This window comes from Myxine glutinosa, chromosome 10 (assembly GCF_964187855.1).
Source record: "Myxine glutinosa chromosome 10, kmMyxGlut1.1, whole genome shotgun sequence".
NCBI classification, from domain to species: domain Eukaryota; kingdom Metazoa; phylum Chordata; class Myxini; order Myxiniformes; family Myxinidae; genus Myxine; species Myxine glutinosa.
Genome location: NC_136270.1, coordinates 134045081 through 134052507, shown reverse-complemented (window position 1 = coordinate 134052507; position 7427 = coordinate 134045081). Strand labels below are relative to the sequence as shown.

Below are 7427 nucleotides of genomic sequence, written 5' to 3'. Positions count from 1 at the left end.
TGGTGAATCATCTTTGACCCACTCAAACAACGACCCTACAAATATTTGTTTATGCGTGGGAAATAATTTAATTCTCCTCCAACTTCCATCACCATACTCAAACCTTTTTAAAATTAATTATTCGCTTTTGAGAAATGACGTTGTTTCACTGACTTGGATAACTTCCCAGAAAGTTTTCATTGTTTCGTTTCCTGTTTTCACACACGCCTTGAGATTCCTCGAAATGCTGTCAGCCAGTTCTCTTCCCTGAATACATTTTACATTATAAAAAGCCGTATTCAGTTCAATTTTAAACATTGTGAATCGACGAAGATGAACGACAACTTGTCTTATTCCAGTGATGAAGAATACTCACAAGGGTAAGTTTGAACTGTTTGAACATTCAGAATTGAACTGTTGGTGAGAGCTTTGTATGTGATTAATTTAAATTTATATGACATGATATATATTTTTTATTACAGCAATTCAGGTTTTGAAAATGACCTGGTCTTGGCACAAAATGAAGTTTTTCCGAAAGAGATTTACAACGAGGCGAATGAGCATTTAAACCATTTGCCTGTTTCACCGTTCTTGGAAGATTCATATGCAAGGTAAGATACTAAATATAATACATTTGTGTTAAACGACGCTGCCTTAGTGTGTGTGTGTGTTCGTGTGTGTATGTGTTTGTGTGTGTTCGTGTGTGTATGTGTGTGTGTGTATGTGTGTGTATGTGTGAATGTGTATGTGTGTGTATGTGTGTGTGTGCGTGTGTGTGATGTTTTGTCAAGCTTACTTCAGCATAGTAATTTCTCCTTATTTTGTTTGCAGCCTCGAAGACCAAAGCTTGGAGTGGGACGATTTTGGACTCCATAGGAATGGTTATTTCCTGTCATCCTGTGATATCCTTAATTTTCATCTCGACGATCTGAACGCTAAGCTTGATTTTGTGGAGGTAAGCATGTGTGTATGTATTGTATTTTGGCCATGTGTGTGTCAATGTGTGGGTACACCGTTTCGAATAGGTACACCATATCCCTGCGCATTGTGGGAGGTGATTCAGGGTATATCATTCATTTATTTCTCTCCTTGTTTTACCCCTCTTGCCTTTGACAGAAAGAGATTCCAAACATGAAGATATCTGCTGCTGTTGAAACTACCTTTGACTTATGTTGGGAAGAGATTGATGATTTGTGCTGGGAAGCAGTTAAATGTGTAATACCTCAAGAAAAATGTCTTAAAAATATAAAGATTTTGTTTAAAATATTATTTATATATATATGCTTTGTCCAGAATTATTTAATTATTAATTACAAGAAAAGAATAAAGGTTAGAAGGGAGGGTGCGTTCCCCCACCCTTGATTTCCCCCCCATCCCACCCCTCCCCTCCCCTTGTGTGTGTGGGGAAGGTGGGGGTGGGATGAGGGGGGATCAAGGGTGGGGGAACGCACGGGGGGTGGGGGGTGATGGGTGTGGGCGGGGTCGGTGTGGGCGGGGTCTGTGTGGGCGGGGTCGGTGTGGGCGTGGCTTATGATTTTTTATTTATTTAATTTTTTTTTTTTATATTACCACGAATTAAATTAGCTAATCTGGGTGGGGTGAATAGAAATGTTGTTTAATGAATTATTAGCTTTGTTTTTTGTAATTCTTGCGAGTAAAATGAACCCAAGATTTCTTCTCCATTTAAATCATATAATTTGTAGGTCCGAGGGACTGTATCCATTACATCAATGATTTTAAATAATTCATTAGTCCATTTTTGTGTATAACCTTTCTCAAAATGGCTTTTCCATTTGTATATCCTTACAATATCACCAACTTTGAACTTGGGCTTTCTCAAATTAATCTCCTTTTCATATTCTAATTTTGTAAATGTTTCTGATGGTTTTGATTTTGTTGATGAATGAACTGTATTATTGTAATTATCTACAATATCCTGAATTAAATACACCCATTTTTGAGAACCGAGTTGTGTGAATTTTTTATATAATTTCTCTTTCAAAGTACGATTAAAACGCTCAATAACAACTGCCTTTCCTTCATTAAAGGTGCTGTATAATTTAATACCCTTCCCCTTAAGAAATTTCATGAATATTTTGTTGTAGAACTCTGTTCCCTCATCGGTCCACAGTTTCTTTGGTTTTCTTTTATCCCTATCAAATATTAGCTTAAAGGCTAACATTAAAGTATCACCCCTTTTATTTTTTAAAGGGACAACCCCGGCAAATCTACTCCTCAAATCAATAACGGTTAAAGCATACCTGTATCCCTTATCATTATTTAGTTCGATTAAATCAGCGGACCATATGTGGTCAGTGTATTTAGAATAAACTTTCCTTCTTTTAAACTTTGTGATTATAGGTTTATGTAATTCATTAGCCAAAAGCTCCTCAGTCTTGATAACATCATTGGAGTTTAATAGTTTTTTGGGAAATAACCAAGACCAAGTTTCAATTTAACACTTGTCATTTTTTTCACAATAAACCTATCAACTTTCTCTCTCAATGTCGGATTTCGTATCAAAGACAAATTATACAACATTTCTCTGTCTGCTTCATGTTTTTCATCCAATGTGGTGGTATCCCCATAAGCAATATCATGCTTCATACACACTTCATCAACCCTATTTTTTGGTCTGGACCAAGGTTTAGGATTGTCAGCCTCATCTAATCTTTTATCCAAGTTTGTTCCTGGACCACAGAAAGAATACCCTGGAAGGTGTAATTCCCCTGGAATTCCAGTTGTTGTAAATTTACTTCCTGACAGAAACTTTTGTATATCTCCTCCTCTTTTAGGTGAGATGAATTGGCACTTTTTAGAGCCACACACTTGACATATTCCTTTTTGATAAACTCTATTATTTTTAGCTTTAACATAAGAGATATTTTTAGATTTAGTTTTCTTTTTACATTTGAGACAATAACTCATATTTATTTATCAGAAAAATTCCGACAGAGTATCAAAACCTTTTTGGTTTTCAACATATACATTTCAATCTTTATTTTTAAAACATAAAGAATCCTAAGGAATGCCTTCACTCTCTCCTCCATTTATTTACAAATAAAAACTAACTAAAGTCAATAGCATCATCAACCACATAATCTTTTCCTTCTTCTTCTTCTTCTTCCCCACTTTCTCGTGTAAATCTCCTCCCTGAAATTGAACTCATCTCAGCCGTTTTTAAAACCAATATCTTCACAAGAGTCATTCTTTCTTTATTTTCCTCTTCGGTGCGTTGAGATTGATTTATTTGCTGTAATACATTCAATCTTTTACGAATCTCACTGATTTCCATCTTTTTATACTTTTCCTCCCTGTCCTCCTTCTCCTTCTCCTCCTTCTCTCTTTCCTCCTTCTCTTCTTCAACTCCTTCCCTTGCTACCCTTGAGTTTGAACCCCAAAGAATATTATACATATACTCATCTGGATTTTGAGATATTCTTGTATCTATAATTATTTTTCTCATAATAGGATACCAATAAGATTTGTTGACGATTTCTAAAAGAGTTTTATATTTCATAACTTTGAGAAGTTCATTTTTATTTAATATTTTAAACAAGTCTCTATTTGTGGGTTTAACAATATCAGTATAAGGCCAGTTTTTAATGACAAAATTCCCATGTATATGCTCCAAATCATAAGGTATGTAATACCGAGCACCCTTTTCTTGTAGGTATCCTTGAATACAAAAATTATAATTCTCTTGTAGTCTTCTTCCTGCCATTTATATATCAGAAATATATGTGAGATTAATATTATGACAGGTAATACCACCCCATCTTCCCACTACCAAATCGGTTTGTATTCCTCGGCTTTCTATCCTTATCTCATGACCTTCCTTCTTTGTCATGCTAACGATCGCTATACTATCATATATTTTTCTTTTCTTAAAACCATGTATTTGTTGTTTATTAATTGTACTTCCACATAAATCCATATCCTCACCAAGTGGATAATATTCTTCTTTACGAGACTGATTCAAATCATGTAGGTCTTCTATGGTTATTGAAAAAGACCAATTATACCCTAAATCAGGCATATCGTACCCCCATTTATTAATTCGCATATTAACTATATGTCCTTCTTTATAAAATTCAATTGTAAGCAGGTAGTTAAATTCAATGAGGAAAGGTGTATGAGTATAACCAGGTGTTGTGGTTGTAAATTTTACTTGTTTAACAAAACGTGCTGTTTTCTTTAAAAATACTAGGACGTACCCGTACGTGGGTGCCCGTTCCTTGCCAAAAAAAAAAAAAAAAAAGTCTTCGCCCATGCATGCATGGGCGTGCCCGTAAGTGCGTGATGTGACCGTACAATTAAATGAATGTATCGTCCCGACGCCGCAGCTCGGATGGCGCTGCAGTTAATCGGGCCTGTATCGGCAGAGTTATTATAAACGTGTACTACAATCGATCGTACCTTACAGCGTCTGCTCGCCACGTTCAGCATCAGTACGTCGTCACTATGACTATCCGTAAGTCCGGAAGTGACGTCCTCATTTGACTGTCCGGAAGGTCGCATATCGCAGTTACGATGAATCGCAAATTAGTTTTAATTAGTTTTAAAACATAGTTTAACGGCAACATAGCGCCAACATAGTTTGCCAACGTGAAATAAATGAATACGCTCTCAAATGTGCCGTCCGAGGCAGAGTCTGTTCGGCACGTTCGGCACACGTGATAGCTCGCTGCTCTCTGATTGGTTGAATCGTTTTTTGGACATAGCTCGGTAACTACTTCTCCGATTAATATGAAACCTTGAAAAGGCACATCCTCAGGTCCCCAGCAATATACCTGGCAAGTTTAAAGTATATCGGACCCGTGGTTGTCGAGAAACAGCGGTCACAGACACACAGACATACACACAGACAAACACACACACAGAGATTACTGGAATTATAGATAGATATATTGTGATAAATCACTTAATCTAATTAAGTCATTCGCATCTGTAGGGTTTGGATAATTGATTAATTTATAAGTATTCTTCATATTAATATTTTTACTTGCACTATATTTTTGTCGTTCAGCCTGTGCCTTTGTATAATAATTTGATAAATCAATATCCTGAGAGGATTTTCCAAAGATAGAACCATCTTTTCCAACATAAGTCATTTATATTAGATTAAAAATGATATCATAAAAATTTTCATTATTGTTGAGTTGAAATAATACATATAAACATAATTGACCACAACATTTAGAATTAATTTCTTGAACTTGAAATGTTTGATAAACACCATTCTGTAAGAATTGTATTACTTCAACAGGTGGTGGCATACCATAACTATCAAAATAATATTTATCCTGACTATTATGAATACAAACCCAATGAGAACCATTCTGTGTGCCTAAATTCATAATAATATTCTTTGTATTCTTATTTATATGTATTAATTCATCTCTCATACAAATAACCACATTATCAATTTTTAGTGTTTTACAATACTTAGCTAGTTCTATATTTGACGTTGTATTCTTTCCAAATTGTTTAAACCATTTATCCATTTATTTATGAGAAAGATACAATCCATTACCCCGTTTAGTTAGTTTAACACCCGCTTGAGCGATAGAGGAAAGCATATCTCCAACCAACAATCTAGCTTTATCAGGTAGACTTTCAAGTTTTTGAGCAAAATCTACAATTACACCACTTCCACTAATTTGTTTCTCCAACTCCTTGTTATGCCTTTCCAATTCTTTTTGAGCTTTTAGTTGTGCCTTCCTTTCGTTAGCAGTTTTTACCGCTGCTGAAATACCACCAGTCAATGCTCCCGCCGCACTTAAACCAGCAAATAAAGGAATTAGAAACGGGAGAAATCCTCCTCTTGACTCGTCTATTGAATATTTCTTTAACATAGGTTTCGTCATTTTAATTTTAAGTGATCCAACATTATTTAGTGTTTTTACTTGTGTGTGTGTGAGTAAAACATCAATTCTTACAGCTCCTTTTCTTTGAATTGTATTAACATTAATAATACAAGGCTTTTGATTTTGAATACAAGATGTTAATTTATTAAGATTGATTTGATTAACATATACCCCAACCATTTATTTATGAGAAAAAACCTATGTGATATTAATCATAACACCATTATCTGTATTAATCTGTAATTCTGTTTCCTCCAAAAGCAAACAATATGCATTAACCTCTTCACTCTCCCCTCTTTCAATGTATAGAGAAGTATCCACTCGATTAGACTTTATAGTTTCCTTTTGAGAACTCAGGTCAATTGCGTAGATTGTATAAAGTTTTTGAAACGCAACCATATCCAAAATAGGATCATTATTACCATTACTTTCACACACCTTTTGGTAGGACTTGTAGGCTTCCGCATAATCATTTTTTTCCCAATCAATTTCCAATCTATCTCGCGGATAAAATGTGCCATCAAGAGAAACCTGAAGTTGTTTCACCTTAGCATTATCACTCAGGGCATTATTCTTATTAGTACCGTCCTCTCCATCTGGTTTTTAAAAAATGAGCCAGAGGTATCGTGGCTTTCCTTGAAGAACACCCAAATTCCAAGTGTAGGTAGTGTGTTCCAGTTTAACGTGTTGACATCTTCTTTTAAGGTATGATACATTTAGCGGTTTCTTTGAGTTAAGTCTTCTATTTAACATCTCTTCCGTTTTAAGATTAGGAGTATATTCACTGATATACCAACACAAATCATTAATAACAAATTTATTATTTTCTCCAAAAGCATTTTCATCCCCAAAAAGCAATCTATTTACATTATCATTCCTTTGTAGTTGAAATCTAATTTTAAGCCCATACAAAACTTTATCATAATCACAAAATCCAAATATACCTTTCAGAGGTACTGCTACGGTAAAACTATTCTCAGCTTTTGCGTCATCATTATACATTGACTTCCTTTGACAATAACCAGGGTCTGCGTTTGTACCCGTTGACATATCAGGAATAAAACCTTCAACAGCTCCCTTACCCATTCTATCACTAAACGAATATAGTGTAAATTTCATCATTTCAGATGTAGCAGAGACATAATCAACCGCTTCAACCTCTTGTGTTCCAATATACAGGCGGACACTGTCAAACATTTTCCAGAAGAAATCATTTACGAGTGTAGCATTAGTATTATTCGCAGCCTTAGTGAATTTAAATTTACACAGCAAGAAACTATCAGCTATATTCAAGTAAGTTTGTTGATTATTTATTTCAAAACTTTTTGTTCTGTTTGAATTCCAGTCTGTTCCTGTTATAGCATTTACCTTAAAATAGTCTTCCTTTTTAGTGGAGTTTGAAATGATAATCATATCATCCAAATCATAGATACTATCAATCGCTTCCATACTTGTATTTATATAGCATTAAAATTGTTGAAACCCTGACCCAAGTATTTTAATGATTTTTTGTCGTTCTTGTGAAGATAGTTGAGTTTTACCTTTTTTTATTTCTTTGATTGCTTGTAATTTATGAGA

At 34.7% G+C, this 7427-nt stretch overlaps 1 long non-coding RNA gene across 1 annotated transcript; it reads left to right on the top strand.

The window, feature by feature from the left end:
- The first annotated feature begins 538 nt into the window (after positions 1–538).
- On the top strand, positions 539–1309 carry LOC137433554 (uncharacterized). The gene is made up of 3 exons (XR_010985646.2): positions 539–590; positions 811–934; positions 1096–1309. It is a non-coding gene; the product is annotated as an uncharacterized LOC137433554 (long non-coding RNA).
- The last annotated feature ends 6118 nt before the right edge of the window (positions 1310–7427 follow it).